Raw genomic sequence first — 23848 nt, forward strand, 5'->3', positions numbered from 1 at the left:
ACAATTTAAGTCTTCTCTGTGTTCAGCTTTAGATGGTTGGTCTTCATCCTGTGGGTAATTTCAGTCATGTAGGCATTGAACTTGATCTAGGTAGTCTTATCGAGAGTGAAAGAATGATTTGTGTGTCATTAACATAGGAGAAGTTGATGTCTTGAGAGTGGATGATGCTGACTAGAGGGATCATGTATGAGTTGAAGACAGTCGGGCTCAAGAAAGATCCTTTGGGAACTCTGGTAGGATGATTCCACATTGGGAGTGGGGTGTATCACTTAACCCTGTCAACCTATCAAATTGCTAGTCATCATACTGACATAATTACATTAACATGACTATTACTTCAGCCTGCCATACCTTTGAGATGACTCTAGTTCCTGAGCTGCTCTGACTAGAGTTAGAACAGAATCGTTCTTTTCAGCTAAGAAGTTTCAGTTCTAACAAACATGGTTATATAGTACATGCTTGTCACATAAAACAGGTTAATGCTGAATCATATCTAGTACAATCTCTTAGGGGGATATTATCAAGAATGGAGTTAAGATTATCGCCACTTTAGCGGCAGGAAAGTGCCGCTAAAGCGGCGATAATGGGCTTGATAATATGCCGTAGAGAATTCCAATAGAAGCCCATGTTCACACCAGAACATGGGCTTCTATGGGAATTCACAAGGGCATATTATCAAGCCCATTATCGCCGCTTTAGCGGCAGTTTCCTGCCGCTAAAGCGGCCATAATCTTAACTCCATTTCTAGATAATATGCTCCTAAATTCTTTAGCGGGCAAAGAGAGGAAGCAGAGTCTGGCAGTAGAGTCGGGAACATCAAAGACCAGAAACTAAATTTGACAGGTATAAGTGTTGATGTATGTTTTTTTTTTAGGTATTTTAGATAGCACTTACATGCTGTCATACAAGCACCATAGAGCACCCTTAAATATTTTAAGCATGCAGTAATACCAAAATAATGTAGGAACCCCACTATCATGGTGAGAATTGTGCATCACCGAGCATAAACTAGGAGACCATGGTCACCTTCTTATAACCCAGAAAGGGCAAAACTGAGGGCCCGATAAGGATGGCGGGCAGATCGGGACCGGAAAACAGGCTGACGGCGGTCCTGACATAGGCATTACAATGCGATTGCAACCTTGGCAGTCGCAATGCCTATCTTTTGCATTGCTGCGGGTGCTGCTGGCTGCAGCACCTGCCACAATGCAAAAAGGGGACACTGCCCATATCCCTGCACTCCCTGGTAGGCACCATGTGGTGCCTGCCACATGGTGCAAGGATCTGTAGGGTGGCACCATAGGTGTCCCCCAGTGCCCACAGCTTAGGGCCAGAGAGGAAGGGAGCCCCATACAGGCCCCCAAAGTCCCTTTCTACCTGCCTGTTCATGGCAGGTTAACAGCCATGAACAGGTGGATGGGAAGGGACATTGTAATCCCTACCAGTGCCAGGTCAGCACCGCAAGGAAGGGCTTTCCGACAGCCATCCTTCTGCCTGCCATTATAATATGGCGGGCGGAAACATGCAAACGATGGCGGTGAGACCGCCACCAACAGGCTGTCAGTGGCAGTCTCACAGTCATCCTGATTGGGCCCTAAGTTTCTCCCCCCACCACCCTCAAACACCTAATTTAAAGCATAGAAAATGTATTCCACTTGAAATTTCACATAGAAAGTATAGAAAATGTACAACCTCAAAAAAGTACTGAGATTCGGGTTTAGGTTTAGGCATGGGTTCACACTTAAAAGATTGTAGTGTTAGGCTGAATCTTTAGGGTTTTATTGACAATAAAATACATTCTTTATTGTTGGGTTAGTTAAAAACAAAGAATAGAAAAGATCCGAATTAGTCATTTTGTTGGAATAATTTTCAGTGTTTATGCAATAAGATGTTTTTGTTTACTTTACACCCATGGCTTACTTACGAAGCCGTTGAAACACACCTGGTGATCCCCAAACACCCAGTACCGGCAATCGCGGCTATGGTTTATATGTTCGTGACCTGCAGGATATAGGAACCCAGACAGATGAGGATGAGCTTCAGCTTGAGGGTCGTCTGTGGGAAAATGCCCTGGTGTAATGTGTGGTTAGTGGACAAGTTCTACATCAGGGGCTTATTTAAAAGGCCCTGGCACCATCAGTATGTCACTTTTTCCCATATAAAAAGTGACGCACCGGCGGCACAAGGGGCTTGTAAATAAGTCCCTCAGTCTTTGGGGGAAGCTAAACTGAAACTAGGCACTTCTGACCCCCTCTCTTATGATGAAGTAGAAACTAAGATGGTCAGACTCTGACTTCTAAGTTGTTCATGTTATGTGCATTTGCAATTATTTATTTATTTATTATGTATGCATCGTTTTCTATAGCACAAGTGCACCTGAAAGCATTAACAACTCTTTCCAAAGATGCGTATTAATGTTAGAATTGAAACAATCTGAAACATAGCATTGGCACAGTTATATGTGAGAAGATGGTGAGAGTGGGACGTGGCAACAAGAAACAGATTGAATAGATACACTTTGGAGGTGCGTTTTCTTTAGATGAAATTGTTTCAGGTGTTTCTTTAGCTGAAAGTGTTTCAGGAGTTTCTTTAGCTGAAAGTGTTTCAGGAGTTTCTTTAGCTGAAAGTGTTTCAGGAGTTTCTTAAGTATGTTAGGCTGGGTGAGGTTTTAGTAGGAGAGAACAGGGAGATCAAAAGGTTGATTGTAGCAACCATGAAGGACTGTTTCAGTGCTAGAGAAGTTTTGAATTTCTGGGGTTTCCAATTTCTATGTGACTTTACTTCTTAGGCACTGCCGTCCATTGGAAACAGAGTTTAGTCAGAAATAGAGCTTAATTAGCATTTATTTGATCACATAGCACTTTTGGACTCTGGGTGCGCATTATGAGTCTAAGGTTTTCGTTGACCCAAATCAAACAGGTGTCATGATATTGTATTTGAATACGTTTCTTGTTGTTTAGCAGTGAGTCACCTTGGATACTGGGTGGAAAGGTTGGTTTAGACTAATTTTTGCTTAGTGATGTATTACAGAGGATAGTAAAACACACAAGATGATGGACGGAATGTTGCACAATGGCAAAACATTCACCCCCAGTCAGAGATCTGGGTTTAATCCATCGTTATTTTGCTCACCAAGCCACCCCAAGCAAACACACAAGATGGGGTGGCTTGGTGAGCAAAATAACGATGGATTAAACCCAGATCTGTCACTGGGGGTATATATTTTGCCATTATGCAACATTCCGTCCATCATCTTGTGTCTTTTGCTGTTCGCCCTATGTGGGGAGGGTATGCCCAGATGTGGGTCCCGTGCTCACTAAGCCACTGGAGTCAAGCTGTCCTGGCTGAAGACGGCTGATAGCCAGAAACCAGTCCTAGGATGCTTGATTCCGGTCCAGGGAAGACATGACTTGGCAGTTCGGGCTGGACTATTCCCATAAGGCACAGGGCCAAGACTGATTTGCATATGGCCATGTCTGAACTGGGGTGGCTTGGTGAGCAAAATAACGATGGATTAAACCCAGATCTGTGACTGGGGGTGAATGTTTTGCCGTTGTGCAACATTCCGTCCAACATCTTGTGTGTTTTGCTGTTCACCCTATGTGGGAAGGGTATGCCCAGACGTGGGTCCCGTGCTCACTAAGCCACTGGTGTCAAGCTATCCTGGCTGAAGACGGCTGATAGCCAGAAACCGGTCCTAGGATGCTTGATTCTGGTCCTGAGAAGACATGACTTGGCAGTTCAGGCTGGACTGTTCCCATGAGGCACAGGGCCAAGACTGATTTGCATATGGCCATGTCTGAACTGGGGTGGCTTGGTGAGCAAAATAACAATGGATTAAATCCATATCTGTGACTGGGGGTGAATGTTTTGCCATTGTGCAACATTCCGTCTATCATCTTGTGTGTTTTGCTGTTCACCCTATGTGGGAAGGGTATGCCCAGACGTGGGTCCCGTGCTCACTAAGCCATTGGAGGCAATCTATCCTGACTGAAGGCAGCTGATAGCCAGAAACCGGTCCTAGGATGCTTGATTCCGGTCCAGGGAAGGCATGACTTGGCAGTTCGGGCTGGACTGTTCCCATGAGGCACAGGGCCAAGACTGATTTGCATATGGCCATGTCTGAACTGGGGTGGCTTGGTGAGCAAAATAACAATGGATTAAATCCATATCTGTGACTGGGGGTGAATGTTTCGCCATTGTGCAACATTCCGTCTATCATCTTGTGTGTTTTGCTGTTCACCCTATGTGGGAAGGGTATGCCCAGACGTGGGTCCCGTGCTCACTAAGCTACTGGTGTCAAGCTATCCTGGCTGAAGACGGCTGATAGCCAGAAACCGGTCCTAGGATGCTTGATTCTGGTCCAGAGGAGATATGACTTGGCAGTTCAGGCTGGACTGTTCCCATGAGGCACAGGGCCAAGACTGATTTGCATATGGCCATGTCTGAACTGGGGTGGCTTGGTGAGCAAAATAACAATGGATTAAATCCATATCTGTGACTGGGGGTGAATGTTTTGCCATTGTGCAACATTCCGTCCATCATCTTGTGTGTTTTGCTGTTCACCCTATGTGGGGAGGGTATGCCCAGATGTGGGTCCCGTGCTCACTAAGCCACTGGAGTCAAGCTATCCTGGCTGAAGACGGCTGATAGCCAGAAACCAGTCCTAGGATGCTTTATTACGATCCAGGGAAGACATGACTTGGCAGTTCGGGCTGGACTATTCCCATAAGGCACAGGGCCCAGACTGATTTGCATATGGCCATGTCTGAACTGGGGTGGCTTGGTGAGCAAAATAACGATGGATTAAACCCAGATCTGTGACTGGAGGTGAATGTTTTGCCATTGTGCAACATTCCGTCCATCATCTTGTGTGTTTTGCTGTTCACCCTATGTGGGAAGGGTATGCCCAGACGTGGGTCCCGTGCTCACTAAGCCACTGGTGTCAAGCTATCCTGGCTGAAGACGGCTGATAGCCAGAAACCGGTCCTAGGATGCTTGATTCTGGTCCAGAGAAGACATGACTTGGCAGTTCAGGCTGGACTGTTCCCATGAGGCACAGGGCCAAGACTGATTTGCATATGGCCATGTCTGAACTGGGGTGGCTTGGTGAGCAAAATAACAATGGATTAAATCCATATCTGTGACTGGGGGTGAATGTTTGGCCATTGTGCAACATTCCGTCTATCATCTTGTGTGTTTTGCTGTTCACCCTATGTGGGAAGGGTATGCCCAGACGTGGGTCCCGTGCTCACTAAGCCACTGGTGTCAAGCTATCCTGGCTGAAGACGGCTGATAGCCAGAAACCGGTCCTAGGATACTTGATTCTGGTCTAGAGAAGATATGACTTGGCAGTTCAGACTGGACTGTTCCCATGAGGCACAGGGCCAAGACTGATTTGCATATGGCCATGTCTGAACTGGGGTGGCTTGGTGAGCAAAATAACAATGGATTAAATCCATATCTGTGACTGGGGGTGAATGTTTTGCCACTGTGCAACATTCCGTCTATCATCTTGTGTGTTTTGCTGTTCACCCTATGTGAGAAGGGTATGCCCAGACGTGGGTCCCGTGCTCACTAAGCCACTGGAGTCAAGCTATCCTGACTGAAGGCAGCTGATAGCCAGAAACCGGTCCTAGGATGCTTGATTCCGGTCCAGGGAAGGCATGACTTGGCAGTTCGGGCTGGACTGTTCCCATGAGGCACAGGGCCAAGACTGATTTGCATATGGCCATGTCTGAACTGGGGTGGCTTGGTGAGCAAAATAACGATGGATTAAACCCAGATCTGTCACTGGGGGTATACATTTTGCCATTATGCAACATTCCGTCCATCATCTTGTGTGTTTTGCTGTTCACCCTATGTGGGGAGGGTATGCCCAGATGTGGGTCCCGTGCTCACTAAGCCACTGGAGTCAAGCTATCCTGGCTGAATACGGCTGATAGCCAGAAACCAGTCCTAGGATGCTTGATTCCGGTCCAGGGAAGACATGACTTGGCAGTTGGGGCTGGACTATTCCCATGAGGCACAGGGCCAAGACTGATTTGCATATGGCCATGTCTGAACTGGGGTGGCTTGGTGAGCAAAATAACGATGGATTAAACCCAGATCTGTGACTGGGGGTGAATGTTTTGCCATTGTGCAACATTCCGTCCATCATCTTGTGTGTTTTGCTGTTCACCCTATGTGGGAAGGGTATGCCCAGACATGGGTCCCGTGCTCACTAAGCCACTGGTGTCAAGCTATCCTGGCTGAAGACGGCTGATAGCCAGAAACCGGTCCTAGTATGCTTGATTCTGGTCCAGAGAAGACATGACTTGGCAGTTCAGGCTGGACTGTTCCCATGAGGCACAGGGCCAAGAGTGATTTGCATATGGCCATGTCTGAACTGGGGTGGCTTGGTGAGCAAAATAACAATGGATTAAATCCATATCTGTGACTGGGGGTGAATGTTTGGCCATTGTGCAACATTCCGTCCATCATCTTGTGTGTTTTGCTGTTCACACTATGTGGGAAGGGTATGCCCAGATGTGGGTCCGGTGCTCACTAAGCCACTGGAGTCAAGCTATCTTTGCTGAAGACGGCTGATAGCCAGAAACCGGTCCTAGGATGCTTGATTCCGGTCCAGGGAAGACATGACTTTGCAGTTGGGGCTGGACTGTTCCCATGAGGCACAGGGCCAAGACTGATTTGCATATGGCCATGTCTGAACTGGGGTGGCTTGGTGAGCAAAATAACGATGGATTAAACCCAGATCTGTGACTTGGGGTGAATGTTTTGCCATTGTGCAACATTCCCTCCATCATCTTGTGTGTTTTACAGAGGATAGTGACTGCCTTAATCCTTTTGTGGCTCTGTGTGATGTACTAAGCGTGTATATGTGTATAGAAAAGGGATTTGCCAATAGATAAGCTTACTGTTAGACCTCATCCTTAGACTGGACTGTGTTAAGCTGATAGGATATAGGGCTAAAAAGTGAAGGCAATACCAAGTGAATGAGTAAACGAGTGAATGCCATCTGGACATATGGGGTGATGCCTGCGATTCTGGGGCTTCCATCGCAGACTGATATCTGAGCTGTTCTGTGGTGACAAGTACTTGGTCCAGTGCTGTGATCTGTCTTTGGACAGTAATGTTGGCTGAGATACCAGTCTGTGACCTTGGTTTTGGGAAGTAAAGGCTCCAATATGCTTAAAGATGTGCAGGGTACTACACCTGTTAATCCTTTAACCTCTCCTTACCTTATTCACCACTTCCAAGTTTTAAGTGAAAACCTAGGTTAGACTAGACCAGGAGGGCATTTTTGAAGACATCCTCGCTCCGCTGCATCCTTCAGAAGACTTCTATCCACACAAACTAATTACACAAACACTGGCTGGATGTTTCATTCTAATTACTGAGTAGATTTCTAAAAATATATGCTCACTGCAGCCTAGCTAAGAGCCAAACTTTGGAAATACTAATGCAAATGAGAACTAAAGAAAGAGGTTCTGAATTTGAAGATCAATCCCTCCACTTTAAATGAAATATACTTGTGGTGACTCAAAGTGAAAGCCTAGTTTTCACTTGCAGCTGTGCAAATTTAGTGCCTTTAGAAGCCTGTCCCTGAGGCCTTTCCTGAGGGTATGTTTATTGCGTTTCTTTTGTTCCACACTTCAGTGTCATTTCCTTTTCTTTTGTAAATTTTTATTGAGAAGTACATGTCAATATATAATCAAGATGTCAAAGAAAGTGAAATACACAATAAATCAAATATATCCAGACAGAACAATACTATGAAGTATTAACTTCTCAGGTTCAGATTTCTAAACACATAAAACATAGTACAGATATCAATAGATACAATATCTGAGATATTCATAATGTATCCAGATGTGAATTAGATCTTAGAAGGAAGACCTGAAAAGAAAACCTGGAAAGAAAGAAATAGGGAAAGTAGACGAGGAAGAAGATAATGTAGATAGTATATAATATGTATTAAACCATATATTATAGATAGCTAGAAGATATTAGCTATAATATTGTACAAAGCCACAATATTCCTGCTAATTCAACAATTTCCATTAATGAACAGTAACTCTTAATTAAAATAACAGTGTTAATGACTAAAGAATCAACAGTCCTAATAATAACAGTATGAATATAAATACGGATGATAATGAATGAATAAGGAGAGAATGAGATGAAAAAGGGAAGGAAATTTGAAGGAAAAATCTTAAGTATTACCAGAAATAGAATGTGTATTAGCTAAAAAGGGTTTCCAAATGTGGATGAAAATTCCAACATTATCCTACAATCTGTAAATGACGCCATTTTACACATTCTAAAAACTCTTACAGTATTGAGACTATCCAACCACTTCAGTGAACCTTTGCCATCAAATTTCTTCAATGAGATTAAACCATCCATACTACCAATATGGGCTAAGATAATCAATTCCTCACTGCTTTGAGGCTCTATCCCAGACTGTTTAAAGGCTGGACAAGTGACCCCAATTCTAAAAACAAATGTCTCCAGATCACACTAACCTACACAACTTCCGCCCAATTTACAACATTCTGACCCTGGCAAAGCTCACAGAGCAATGCGTCCACATCCCGCTATGTAACCAAATAGAACAATTCCAAATACCTGACCAATTTCAATCTGGCTTCCGTCATGGTCATAGTACCAAATCTGCTCTTACTCACATTGTGGATGATGTGCTCAAAATGCTGGATCAGAACGATTCCTGTTTTCTGATCCTCCTTGACCTATTGTCCTGCTTTCGATACAGTTAAACATGACTGCTTACTCAACCTATTGGAACACAGGATAGGGCTCACAGGGCCCGACCTAAACCTGGTTTGCCTCTTTTCTCCACAATAGAACACACAGATTCAAGGTTAATCAGTCCCTATCTAATCCCTCACTGGTTAATCTAAGGGTACCTCAAAGGTCCACACTCTCACCAACTCTCTTCAACTTGTTCATGGAGCCTTTAACTGAAATTTAGAAACTATCCAACATCCATTATCACATTTATGTTGATGACACCCGACTGTACCTGAAGTCTCCTCCCCAGAAGACATCAGGTCCCTCAACGCCACTCTACTGAAAGCCCAAAACTGTCTGACTCTCAATCACCTCAAATTAAATGCTCTTAAAATGAAATTGCTCTTATTCGCCAAACCCAAACAGTCACCAGCCATCAAAGAATGGATGAATCAGCTAACAACTCTTAACTAAGTACCACACATCATTGACTCCACAAGCTCACTGGGCATAATGCTAGATAAGCATTTGAACATGCAGAAACACATTAGTGCTCTCACCAAAGGAGCAGACTTTTAAATGAGCATCTTAAGGAAAATAAAACCTTTTCTCCCCCCCAAAGACTTCAAATTGTCTGTGGTAACTGTTGAGATTTCCATGTTGGACTATGGAAAGCACAACACTCTGGAGCCTCTCTAGAGCTAAGATGGCTCCACCAAGGATCCCTTTTAATTCTGCTACAATAATCATCACAGGCCCTAAAAGAAACCACTATATTGTTCCCAAAACTGGCTCCCATATGAAGCAAGGATACAACTAAACATTTCCTGCATGACCCATAAAGCCTTACATCTCAACACCTTGCTATACCTCGCACAAAACCTTGTGCTATCGGTTGGTTCCACATCCTCTAGAAGTGCCAGCACCCTACTGCTAAAGCTGCAGAAATTCCATCAAAAGAAAATGTACGATCAAGCGTTCTCGGATATCACCCCAAGAATTTGGAACTCCCAGCCCCCTGAAATTAGGACGAACCCTTCAACAACATCTTTCAAAAAGGCCGTTAAAGCACTATTGATGAACAAATTCTTGCCCTAGAACACCCCACTGCCCCCCACCCCCTGCCCGATAAGCACTCTAAGACTCTCCCTCCTCTCCCTTGTTTATCGGACTTTTATGATTGTATTTGATTTGTGGGTTTCAGAGAGTTACTTCTTTTTGTACTTTTAGTATTTACTTTTGTTGTTAGATCCCCTGATCCGCTAACCTACAGGCCCGCTTCGACACATTTACCTCACCCTTTGTACATTACTCAACTGTTTATGATTATGCCTTGTTCTGTTGGCCTAAAGTTTTTCTCCTCGTGTATCTTTTGATTACCCTTTAGTTTGATCTATATGCCTCCTCTTTATCGCTCAGTTGTAAAGCGCTCTGATACCCCCTTTGGTCTTGTTTGCTCTGTATAAAACTCTTAAATAAATAAAGTACATTTAAAAATAAAATAAGTCATTTATCATGTGTAGGATCTTGTGGTGTTCGCCAATGTCGTAATATACACATTTTTTGCTATAGTGAGTGTGATAGCTATCAATCGTCTCGTATGGTTTGTTAGATTAAGAGGATCAGTAACATCATGTAATTTAACTAATTTTTCAGTTAAAGGAATGGACGCTTGTATAGCTCTGTTTAGAAAGGCAGTTATGGAAGACCCATATTCTTTCAAAATTGGACATCAGAATAAAAATGCAGTCTTCGTGTGGGCACCTCCAACAGGTAGTAAAAAAATGCCATTTTGCAACTTATATGTGTGCGGCATTAAGCAGCACGCATAGAAATTACAAAACGATATTTCGAGATTGTTTATGTGAAGGAAGGGGGACCTTCCTGCACATAAACAATCTTCCCTTCAACACAAGCTATGGTGCAAGGGTGCCTGTGTTGGCGCTAGGCAGCTAAAGTTAAAAACGCAGGGCTGCACCATATTCTTGGAAATATACCCCCGTATGTCTAAAATTGAGGAACATCATATAGACCAACTAAATAGTACAAGCACAACTAAGTAGCCTTGTCCTCTCCCACACTCTAATGAAAAGAACATCTTCATTGTTGGTTCTCAATGAGTTTGAAGGCTGTTCAACTGGACGCTAATTCACCAAAATGCCATGGGTACTTGTAGTGACATAATGCATACTTTGACTCTTGATGGTATTGGGCATTGACCACTTGTCCCAAGATAGCCAGCCTATCAGCACTATCTTATTTGCTGTTGAGGGGATACTGAACGGATAAGAAGGGGAGACTGCAGAAAGTAAACAGGACTCTTAAGCCTGACTTCCAAGTAAGCTGAAAATGGTGACGTATTTACCACACCCGGCAAATACCATTAACGGGGGAAGTATTTACTAACTAGGCTAAATACCTAATTTTTCACCTTTTATACTTGGAAATGAGGCATAAAATGTGGGATTGTTATGTTTTCCTTTTTTCTAGGCATTTTCACTTGATAAATTTCAGCATGTTTGACCTGCCAGATGAAAACAGCAGGCTGCAACAATGATCACACAATTTGGAATCACGAGACCTGTGCAAACAATGGTTTACACAGGGATTTACATCAAGACCTTAGAGCTAAGTTTAAGATACATTCCTGTTACAGCCTTAAATACCTATGATTTGATCTGTAGTAGAGAAAAAGCTGCACCACCCAGTCTAGTCTGCCTCGATGGCGTGTGTGTGACACACCAGGCAGCATACCAGGAAGGAAGTGATTGTGCAGTGTCTACGTTTTTCTGTCAGAAACACAGGCCAGTTCTTGCAAAAGTCCAGGAAGTCAATTCCATTTCCAACAGCTTTGCTGACTACCTAATACAGAATGGACCAAACACAGTTTGCCTGCATTCTTTTTATACATAGAATTTTATATGGTGGCAAAAATTCACGAAACGGATCGTGAAAGAACATGCTTCCAAGCATGTAAATTACGTTATAGCAATTTTAAGAAAGAAGTATCCAGGAAAAAAAATTGTGGTGAGAGAAATCTGCTTTCGTAATATTGTTCCTACTTGCCTGATAGAAAAAGAACAAAATGATCTTGCATCAAAGCTAGAGCCAGATGTACAAAGCCCATTTGCAGTTACAAATTCTGCAATACAAAAAATCGCAGGATTTGTAACCGCAAAAGACTTTCCACAGTATACAGAAACTCTTTTATGAGTCGGAAATGTCTTTCTGACTGGCAAATAGGAGGAGTTGTGAATTGAGGCGTCCTTCCTATTTGCAGTTAAAAATGGGATGTATCAATGGTTTGTGACCGCAATTGTAGCTGCAAACCGTTGATCCGTTCCTGGCCCCTGAGTTTGGAGAGGTAACTGATTCGCAAAGGGGAACTATGTCAGTAAGAGCAAGTCCACACACACTTCAAAGAAGGCCTTTACTCTTTTGAAATGGATGCTTACTGTGACAACAGATGTAATCTGCTTTTTATTGTGACAACAGGTGTTTTCCGCTTCCAAGTCAATTTTCACTAAAGCATAGACATGGGCGCAAGTGCTGTCTTTATGTGGTAACTAAACAAAAACAGTGGTTCTGTCGGGAATAGAACAATTTCTTTGCTTCACTGTACTTAATGCATATTACGCAGCAACACTGGATGTATGGTACACAAAGACACACAACACTGAATTTAGTACCAAAGGTAATTCTTTAGTATATACCTTGCCTGTATTAATCAATGGATAACTGGCTGTCCGAAACAAAATAACGTAAAGAACATATAAACAGTAAAATGCCTAGTGACTGGTAGTGAGTGGTGATGACCGTGCTGTACAAGGATAAGAAAGGTGACATATATTCATACATGTAAACAAAACATTAGTTCTTGTGTGTCATCTTTTGAAACCAATAGTCACAACAGAATGAAGTTTTTCCTTATTTGCGTTGCGACTTTGCATGGACTAAATGGCTTCAAAAGTTCCTCTTCACGGGGGTGTCACAATGTTCGTCGGAGACGTCAGCGTCCGTCTCATCGCCACGCTGAGACGGACTTTGACGTCTCTGACGAACATTGTGAAGTGATCTCTATGGCGGCACATACCCTTAATCATTCCACCGGCTGGTGAAGAAAGTTCTCATTTACTGGATAAGATTTGCTTACCCAAAGAAAACCATACGAGAGTGTTGGCTGACACCCCAGTGAAGAGGAACGTTTGAAGCCATTACTCTAGCTTCAAACATGTTTACAGGCTGTCTAACACCCCCTGTCCTGATGAAGACCCAACACAGATGCATTTAAGTCTGCACTACTACATAGGGTCGAAACGTTGACGTTGTTTATGTCAATCCGTCCATGCAAAGTCACAAAGCAAATAAGGAAAAACTTCATTCTGTTGTGACTATCACAGAATGTGTGTTAGCCTGTGTTGACATAGTACCATACATCCAATGTTGCTGCGTAATATGTATTAAGAACAGTGAAGCAAAGAAATTGTTCTATTCCCAACAGAACCACTGTTTTTTTTTTAGCTTCAAGACCCAGGTTCTGAGGGTAAGACCTATCAGCTTTGTCAACGCTTGTTAGATTAGTGGTCGCTCCTTGGTGAAGTGGGTAGGGAAGCAGGTGACATATGTTTAGGAAACAGTTTGACTGTGGGAGAGAGTAATACGTTAAGTATAGACATAAAATGGATAAATGTGTATTCTTCAGAGAACAGGATACATTTGTTTTTCGAAGACAATGAGTCTTTTTTTTACTATTTGTTTAGTTTATGTTCCCCATCAAGTTTACATACAATAAAAAAAATCATTTCATACCATGATTAAACATGAGAAGAAAGTGCAATCTTATAAAAAATATTAAAACACCCTTTTGAAATCCATCTATACTACTATTATAAAGCAAGAACTTTTGACCTTTGAGGCGGGTAAACTCGGGAACCACAGCGCCAATCCACACACCCGATACATCATTGTAATCGTCAGGGTGTGCAGATGGGCATAGGCTTTATAAACTATAAAAATATGCGTTATTTAAAAAATGTACCTTAAAAAAAAGTAGTCCCTTTGAAGTAGCGCGGGCCGCGACCTGCGTGCTGACGTCAGGAGCTCGGGGAGGAGCGCCGTCCAGGAGCGGCGGACATGGCGCGGGGGAGGAGCGGTGACGAGCGTCGGACAGGTGGTGAGGACAGGCGGACAGGTGGGAGGAGCGGTGACGAGCGGCGGAGCGGTGAACTGAGGAGAGGAGTGCAGGGGAGGAGCGGCGGCTGAGGTAAGGCTCTGGGGGACCCAGGGACAATGTCGGGGCAGGCGGGGGTCGGGGCAGGCGGGGGAGGGGTGGGCGGGGGCCCGGGCTGCTGGACAATGTCGGGGCGGGTGGGGTCCCGGGCTGCTGGACAATGTCGGGCGGGCGGGGGTCGGGGAAGCCTGATTGCTCCCGGACAAGGTCGGGGCGGGCTGCTAGTAAAACAATATTGTGAATTGATTACATAAAATGCCGCTATGCTTCTTTCAGTCTGTGTCTTAAGCGGGAGGCCGAATATAAAAAATGAGACACCGAAAACCTAATCAATTCATTGGTATCCAACTTCAATAAACTTAGGGCAATTTGATCATATCTTATATTCAATCTTCGGCAAATAAGAACAATCTATTTCCTCCTGTTTTGATGGTAAACTGCACAAAAGAACAAGAGCGCCTCTCTTACAGCATGAATCTTACAGGATGGACAGGTATCTGAATGTGCTGGAGTTACACACCATTTACTACAGAAGCAACAAACTGGTAGAATTCTTACCCTAAATTTCAGACCCTGAATCTTGCTTGTGGTGGCTATATTCTATGTAAGAAATGCTCAAACTCCGGAGTTGGTTTGAAAAAAAAACTTCCTAGCCAAACTTCCCATTTTGACTCCTGGAACCATTTTTCCAAATTCAATCTGCTAATATCACAGGCATGGAGTTGCACATATGTAGCACCAGAGAAATGTTGCCAGGTTTGGCATTGTACTTAGCGAAGATTTTGTGAGTAATGATGGTTAGAATGGATGTGTGAAAATAGACAGGGAACACCCAGGGAGGGTGTTGAAGGGACTGTTCAGGGTGCCTTTTCATTAATGGGGGAAAGTGATCAATGAGGAAGGTATTGTGGGCTGGCCTGATCACAATGCAGATACTCAAGCTAGAGGGCCATATGGCACTGTAAGCCAGGGTACTTTAGAGGACTGATACGATTGGTGGGGGCTGGGGCCAATCAGGAGGATAGACTAGGAGGTGAAGAGGAGTCAAGATTGGACAGGCAGACAGCTGATTGACCTGGAGGAGGACAGGTCGGGCCAAGTTTGAAGATATGGGGCAAGATGGCATTTCAGACCGGTAGTTTAGGTCCTTGCACAGGAAACAGGAAAGGGAGGAACGGTGGGTCATCAAGGGGAAAAGGGCTAGGAGGCCCAGATGGGCGTGTCACTTAGAGGACGCAAGCTTGTTACAATTTGTAGATATACTGGTGAGTTCTGAAAGGATATTTTGTAAGGCGATGGAAACAGTGCAGCAATTTTCTGTAAGTGCAAACCTTTCTCAGTAAAGCAGATTTCGCTACTTTTTTATGGAGTGTATCATTTCACACTCTATTTCCTGCTAATGACCTTGTTGGGCGAAGTGCTGAAAACCTTTTCTCAGATATGCATTTCAACCTCAAAAGTGTCCTCTTATTGGAGTAGTTGTCAGGTATAAGAATTTAGTTCCTGTTGCATTCAGGAAACTAGAATGAAACCGCCTTTTCAATGTAGAATTGCAAGCTCGGCATGCAGCTACAGATTTCCAAAAGATTCAGCACAGTGCACAATTTGGCCATAGAAACATCACCACCGCTGTGGGGTGGGAAAGCTGACTCACTCGCTTCCTGTCAGCCCACGCACGACTCTTATTTTGCCTTAGTACAAGAGCCTGACTCTGTAGAGTTTTGGCATGAAATGGTGCAGAAAAATGAGTCCCCGATGACTGTGTGCTATGCTAAGACAGTAGTTCTGCACTACAACTCCTACAGGTTTCACCTCAAGCAATGTCTGTGTGCTTGCCTGGATGCTGCAGGTCTAATTGAAACACCTTGCTCCTTTTTCCTGTTTATTTTTGAGATTCATTGCCTGGAAATGCTCTCCCCTTGTTCCACTTGTGTGCTCACCTTAAACCTAATTCCTGGGGACCACCATATTTTCTTATGGTTTCTCTTACTACCTTTATGCTAGCAATACTCAAACATATTTATCCTTTATTTTTCTGCCACTGTTGTCAAAAATCTAAATGCCGCGCCAGAGTGAAGCATTAGATAGCCATACATTCTCTCATGCTCAACTCTTCCGAAACCAAAATAAGATGTGTGTGCGACTTTACAATCCCACCACTTTAGCTTCCCGTGTTCCGTTTCACCCTGACATGCCCTCTTCCACCTCACTAGCACGCAATCTCATTGTATCAATTCTTCATTGTTAACACAGACTCAAAAGCTATACATCAGTATTTAAATAGCAGAAGAAACTTTCCTCACGTTTCACATTTGGCACTGCCAAATCCATCATAAACTTTGCTTGTCATGAGCAGATTGGTTTAAGGCAACATCTTACTAGTTGGCTACCACAATCCATTTTCTCGTCCATTGACAAAGATATTATGTTTGCTCACTGTATACGGTTTATTCCCTCGTACTGGTATACCATCTCCCTTCACCACACTGGAAGGTAGGTTTTCATTTGCCAGCAGAGCAGACATTAGACTTGTCACCTTAGTGTAAAAGGCTTTGGATTGTCTACTGTCCAATACTTGTAGGAGGCATTATCTGGACGCATCCTGGATTTGGCTTTGAGATCAATCCTGGTCCATGTTTCCTCAACATCCACATGCCCAGTCTTGCCTTTGTTCATTTAATCTGCTAGGCCCTTGTCACTGTCACCGCCGCCTCTGAGATGTCAGAGTTATATCCCCAACCTCCCACCAGCAAGATGGTGCCTCAGTTTGTTGTAACATGATATTGGCTCCCTTCACATGGTTACCTGGTGAGCAGCTGATTTCACACGGTGGCAGGAAAGACAAACTGAAAAGCACTGCAGAGAGTGCCTTTCCAGCTAGTATTTAAAGACTGTAAGCAACCGATGTCAATTAAGGGATGTGAAAACCCCGGAGGACATAGGCAACAGCATCAGCAACCCTTTGTTTTTTTTCCATTTTTCAGGAGGGGATATGCGGATTCAATATGAATTACAGACAGTGCTTAATTTGTAAAAGAATAAGTGCCAGTGCCTAATGTTTTGGTCAGAAGCCCGCGACTGACTCTATCAAAGGCTCTACCAAGGCTGTGTAGATTTGATTCCACTTCATGCTTCTTTCATCCACTGCCAGTCACTGACTCCCTGTCTCTTCATCTCACTCTTTCAGATTCCTTTTCATGCATGCTTTCTTTCCTTGTCACTGTTTTTCCGTCTCTCTCTACTGCCTTCTTTCCCCCTTTTGGGTTTTTGGCTCTCTTGATCTGGGTCAAAGTACGATAAGGAAATATTATTAATGGTCCCAAAGAATGGGTGCTGGTGCCCCCCTCGGGCAACTGCAGACTCAGACTAAGCACTAATTGTATACTGATGCAAGAACACTTCAATCCATGGCTCCTATATTGGGTAAGAAATGAATACCACTGTTTATTTGGCGCACCCAGACCCACGAGATGTGTTATACCGCTAATATGAGTCTTAGGTGCCTCTATTTATGCCGCTAGGTGTGGAATAATGTTAATAATACTCTCCCACAATGTTCTTTTATTGAAAGGTCAATACTAATTTGATGACCCCACAACTGACAATTTTTTACATTTTCTGCTCTATTTTATTTTACTTTTGGAGAATGAGCACCTGACCCACTTTCTCAACCGAAAGCTTCATGTCAGGGCTGTCGTTTTGTCAGCAGCGATGCAAGAACAAACGGCGAAGTCTGTCTCCCAGGCATTCATGCATAACCCCGCGAGCCACAAGAAGCGAGGAACGCACAGCACTTCCTTGTTCTTAACGGAAGAAAGCGGATACGTCAATGCAGGCCCGGACAAGACATGAGGCAGCCTGCAGTGTGGGAGGGGACTGCGCCTCAGTGTGTCCCTGAATGGTGCTGACAGCGCAGCTGCAAGAATGCAGCTCTCGAGGGAGGCGCCAACCATCCGAGCGGGGGAGGGGGGATTTTCTGTACACCAGGCGCGCGCCAAAGAAGGGCACTCTAAAAATGTCCTTTTACTGAAAAACGGAAGCGAGGCGGGCCAGGGCGTTGCATATGTGAGGTTTAAGCGTGTAAGGCTTGCCCACACCCCCCACCTCCTTCGCCGCACCTCGCAACCCGAGGCTGACAGCCATCCTTTCATAATACAGTCCTGTTTTAGGGACACGTGAACACATTAATTCTGGGGCAGACCATGCAGCACCCACGCAGGAAAGTATTTGCGCTGTTGACGTCACAGTATACCAAATATAAATGAGTAAACATTCATAACATTTCTATAATGTGTAGAATTAGGAGTGCTGAAACTCATCCCATTTTTCGCAGCTCTGTTATTTAATGTCTTTAAAGAAACCATTGTTTTCTTTGTGTAAATGCGGTCCGTGCTCATCAACATACCAGTTTTGGGCGAGACAACTCAAGCAGGACAGACAGTGTGGTAAGTGTGACAAAGACTACTTTGATGTGACAGGCCCATGCTAACACAGATAATCTCTAGAAAAGCCTTACTCGATAAAACATATACAAACTGCTTTTCAACTAATCGTCCTAGACCTTAACTTGTGCAATGCAATAGGTCTCGCATTAGGAAAGTTTGAGCTATTGGTCTTGTAAATGACAATTCTTTTATTTATGTGTTGGTTTTAAAAATAGCTAAATTAATAGCTTTGTCATTTACAATGCCAATAGTTATATGTGACACCTATAACCTGGGGTTGCACTGAGTGATGCTGTGGTGGTGCTGAGTGGTGCTGTGGTGGTGCTGAGTGGTGGTGCTGAGTGATGCTGTGGTGGTGCTGAGTGGTGCTGTGGTGATGCTGAGTGGTGCTGTGGTGGTGCTGAGTGATAATGTGGTGGTGCTGAGTTGTGCTGTGGTGGTGCTTAGTGATAATGTGGTGGTGCTGAGTGATAATGTGGTGGTGCTGAGTGATGCTGGGGTAGCGCTGAGTGGTGCTGTGGTGGTGCCGAGTGATGCTGTGGTGGCGCTGAGTGATGCTGTGGTGGTGCTGAGTGGTGCTGTGGTGGTGCTGAGTGGTGCTGAATGATGCTGGAGTGGTGCTGAGTGATGCTGTGGTGGTGCTGAGTGATGCTGTGGTGGTGCTGAGTGGTGCTGTGGTGGTGCTGAGTGGTGCTGTGTTGGTTCTGAGTGGTGCTGTGGTGGTGCTGAGTGGTGCTGTGGTGGTGCTGAGTGATAATGTGGTGGTGCTGAGTGATAATGTTGTGGTGCTGAGTGATGCTGGGGTGGCACTGAGTGATGCTGTGGTGGTGCTGAGTGATGCTGTGGTGGTGCTGAGTGGTGCTGTGGTGATGCTGAGTGGTGCTGTGGTGGTGCTGAGTGATAATGTGGTGGTGCTGTGGTGGTGCTGAGTGGTGATGCTGAGTGGTGCTATGGTGGTGCTGAGTGATAATGTGTGGTGCTGTGGTGGTGCTGAGTGGTGCTGTGGTGGTGCTGAGTGATAACGTGGTGGTGCTGAGTGATAATGTGGTGGTGCTGATTGATGCTGGGGTAGCGCTGAGTGGTGCTGTGGTGGTGCCGAGTGATGCTGTGGTGGCGCTGAGTGATGCTGTGGTGGTGCTGAGTGATGCTGTGGTGATGCTGAGTGGTGCTGTGGTGGTGCTGAGTGATAATGTGGTGGTGCTGTGGTGGTGCTGAGTGGTGCTGTGGTGGTGCTGAGTGATAACGTGGTGGTGCTGAGTGATAATGTGGTGGTGCTGATTGATGCTGGGGTAGCGCTGAGTGGTGCTGTGGTGGTGCCGAGTGATGCTGTGGTGGTGCTGAGTGGTGCTGTGCTGGTGCTGAGTGGTGCTGAATGATGCTGGAGTGGTGCTGAGTGATGCTGTGGTGGTGCTGAGTGATGCTGTGGTGGTGCTGAGAGGTGCTGTGGTGGTGCTGAGTGATAATATGGTGGTGCTGAGTGGTGCTGTGGAGGTGCTGAGTGGTGCTGTGTTGGTTCTGAGTGGTGCTGTGGTGGTGCTGAGTTGTGCCGTGGTGGTGCTGAGTGATAATGTGGTGGTGCTGAGTGATGCTGGGGTAGCGCTGAGTGGTGCTGTGGTGGTGCTGAGTGATGCTGGGGTGGCACTGAGTGATGCTGTGGTGGTGCTGAGTGGTGCTGAGGTGGTGCTGAGTGATGCTGGGGTGGCGCTGAGTGATGCTGTGGTGGTGCTGAGTGATGCTGGGGTATTGCTGAGTGTTGCTGTGGTGGTGCTGAGTGATGCTGTGGTGGTGCTGAGTATTGCTCGGGTGGCACTGAGTGATGCTGTGGTGGTGCTGAGTGGTGCTGTGGTGGTGCTGAGTGATGCTGGGGTGGCGCTGAGTGATGCTGTGATGGTGCTGAGTGGTGCTGAGTGATGCTGGGGTGGTGCTGAGTGATGCTGTGGTAGTGCTGAGTGGTGCTGTGGTGGTGCTGAGTGATGCTGTGGTGGTGCTGAGTGATAATGTGGTGGTGCTGACTGATGCTGTGGTGGCGCTGAGTGATGCTGGGTGGTGCTGAGTGATGCTGTTGTGGTGCTGAGCAATGCTGTGGTGCCACTGAGTGATGCTGGGGTGGCGCTGAGTGATGCTGGGGTGGTGCTGAGTGATAATGTGGTGGGGCTGAGTGATAATGTGGTGGTGCTGAGTGATGCTGGGGTAGCGCTGAGTGGTGCTGTGGTGGTGCCAAGTGATGCTGTGGTGGCGCTGAGTGATGCTGTGGTGGTGCTGAGTGGTGCTGTGGTGGTGCTGAATGATGCTGGGGTGCTGCTGAGTGATGCTGTGGTGGTGTTGAGTGGTGCTGAATGATGCTGGAGTGGTGCTGTGGTGGTGCTGAGTGGTGCTGTGGTGGTGCTGAGTGATAATATGGTGGTGCTGAGTGGTGCTGTGGTGGTGCTGAGTGGTGCTGTGTTGGTTCTGAGTGGTGCTGTGGTGGTGCTGAGTGGTGCTGTGGTGGTGCTGAGTGATAATGTGGTGGTGCTGAGTGATAATGTGGTGGTGCTGAGTGATGCTGCGGTAGCGCTGAGTGGTGCTGGGGTGGTGCTGAGTGATGCTGGGGTGGCACTGAGTGATGTGGTGGTACTGAGTGGTGCTGTGGTGGTGCTGAGTGGTGCTGTGGTGGTGCTGAGTGATGCTGGGGTGGCGCTGAGTGATGCTGTGGTGGTGCTGAGTGGGGCTGAGTGATGCTGGGGTGGTGCTGAGTGATGCTGTGGTAGTGCTGAGTGGTGCTGTGGCGGTGCTGAGTGATGCTGTGGCGGTGCTGAGTGATAATGTGGTGGTGCTGAGTGATGCTGTTGTGGCACTGAGTGATGCTGGGTGGCGCTGAGTGATGCTGTTGTGGTGCTGAGCAATGCTGTGGTGCCACTGAGTGATGCTGGGGCGACGCTGAGTGATGCTGGGGTGGTGCTGTGGTGGTGCTGAGTGATAATGTGGTGGTGCTGAGTGATAATGTGGTGGTGCTGAGTGATAATGTGGTGGTGCTGAGTGATGCTGGGGTAGCGCTGAGTGATGATGTGGTGATGCAGAGGGCAGAAAGGCACAACAAGTGGGTAAAAGGCGAATCCCTTTGATTAAGCTGAATACTGTATTCTACCACAAAAAGAAACAGAAAAAGACTTAATAAGGTCTGAATTTTTAATACAAAAAGGCACTCTCTATGAGTTGGTCACAGGGATGTCAGGCCTGGGTATCAGTAAGTGACCTACTACTTGCTCTCACCCCCACCCCCTCAGTTTCAAGGACAGTATAACAATTTAGAGGTGGTGAGTTAGGGCGGTAGAGTGGTAGAGGAAGGGCGGTAGAGTTGTAGAGTGAGGGAGGTAGAGTGAGGGTGGTAGAGTGGTATAGTGAGGGTGGTAGAGTGGTATAGTGAGGGCGGTAGATAGATAGAGTGAGGGCAATAGATAGAGTGAGGGTGATAGATATAGTGAGGGTTATAGATAGATAGTGTAATTATGTGGTGTGTAATTATGTGGTGTGTAACTATGTGGTAGTGAGTGCTATTTGGAGGGTATTTTGCGTTGAGCGCAATGTCACTATGTAGCATTTAATTATGTGGCACTGAGTGGTATTATGAGGAGTGTATGTTGTATTCAGTAGAGTGTAATTGTGGGGCGTCTAATTATGTGGCACTGAGTGTTATTGTTTGGAGTGTATGTTGCATTGTAATTATGTAGCATATAATTATATGGTATTGTGTGGAGTGTGTGTTGCATTCAGTAGAGTGTAATTATGTGGTGTGTAATTATGTGGCACTGAGTGGTATTCGGAGTGTATGTTGCGTTGAGCGCAGTGTAATTATGTAGCATATAATTATGTGGCACTGAGTGGTATTGTGTGGAGTGTATGTTGTATTCAGTAGAGTGTAATTTTGTGGCATGTATTTATGTGACACTGAGTGGTATTGTTTGGAGTGTATGTTGCATTAAGTGCAGTGTAATTATGTAGCATATAATTATGTGGCACTGAGTGTGTGAGGGTGCAGTGTGTGTGAGGGTGTAGTATGTGTGAGGGTGCAGGGTGTGTGAGGGTGCAGAGTGTGTGTGCGCAGTGTGTGAGAGCGCAGTGTGTGTGGCCTAAAGTAGTGTGAGGGTGCAGTGTGTGTGGGCTAAAGTAGTGAGAGGGCGCAGTGTGTGTGTAGCCTAAAGTAGTGTGAGGGCGCAGTGTGTGTGGCCTAAAGTAGTGTGTGGGCTCAGTGTGTGTGTCCTAAAGTAGTGTGAGTATGCAGTGTGTGAGTGCACAGTGTGTGTAGCCTAAAGTAGTGTGAGTGCCCAGTGTGTTAAGTTGTGTCTCTGTAGTGGTACGAGGGCCGGGTGAAACGTGAGCCTGTTATTGCAAAGCATGGGGGCATTGGCCTGCTCGCAGACATGAAAGGGTGCCTGGAGAGAGGTGCTTAGTTACCCATGACAAAGGAAAGGCAGATGGCCACGCTGGGTTGCACTTTTAAGATCCCCTTTTACCTAACAAGCATTTCAAAGCATTTCAAAGGCCTTTCCGGAGTCCGGATAAATATGACCAGATAATAATACACGTCCCTATCATGGAGAAATGTAAAAAAAAGCACAAGCTAAAAGTGGGTGATATAAAAGTAAAAATGCACTCTCTCGTTTGCTATGATGGCATTTACTCGGGATTCAACAAGTTAGATAGCACACAGCTAGCTGTCCATAGAGGAAGTTTGTGCTCCTGCTACAGGAACGATTTTAATGGATGTAAGGGGAGATGGCCATGCCTGGGTTAAAGCCTCTGTCCTGCCAGTTAGGAACACATCTGCCGCATGCACAGGAACCCACTTAGCTTTCTTGCCCTCATTGTGTCGGCAACAAGTCCTGTCTATTAACCACTTCGCCGCTATTGACATCAGGCCCATATAATGGGATTTCCATTGAAATGAATGGGAGGGGCATGACGAGTTACCCTTGTCATTAGCAGCCAAGAGGTTAAGGAACCGCGGGCAAACACAGAATGCAGAGCCCTTGTTTCCAGTGGCTTTGGTTAGCTGAGTGTACATTATTTTGCGGATCTTCGTTGTGTCTAAATGAGCGTGACTGTGTTTCTTGTGTTTGCCGGCCTTGGTGCACTGCATTATCTCATGAAGCTCTGATAGGCCAGGAATATTGGTTTGCTGAATGGCTTTGTATGCAGGGCACGTACTCTGAAGGTGATCTTTGCATTCATAAGTAGTCAATGGTGATTGTGAAATATAGAAGTAATTGCATTCCCTCGAGATAGTGACCAGTATGGCACCTGGGTGAAGAATTCTTGTGACCGTGGAAGAGCAGTAAAAAAAAAAAAGCATTTGGTGCGATGGGGAAAGGGATTTCAGTGGGGAAGTAGCAGCAGAGGGACATAGGTGCAAAATGCACGCACTCTCACGGAGTGCCTAACG

The sequence above is a fragment of the Lissotriton vulgaris genome, chromosome 9 (genome assembly GCF_964263255.1).
Source record: "Lissotriton vulgaris chromosome 9, aLisVul1.2, whole genome shotgun sequence".
Taxonomy (NCBI): domain Eukaryota; kingdom Metazoa; phylum Chordata; class Amphibia; order Caudata; family Salamandridae; genus Lissotriton; species Lissotriton vulgaris.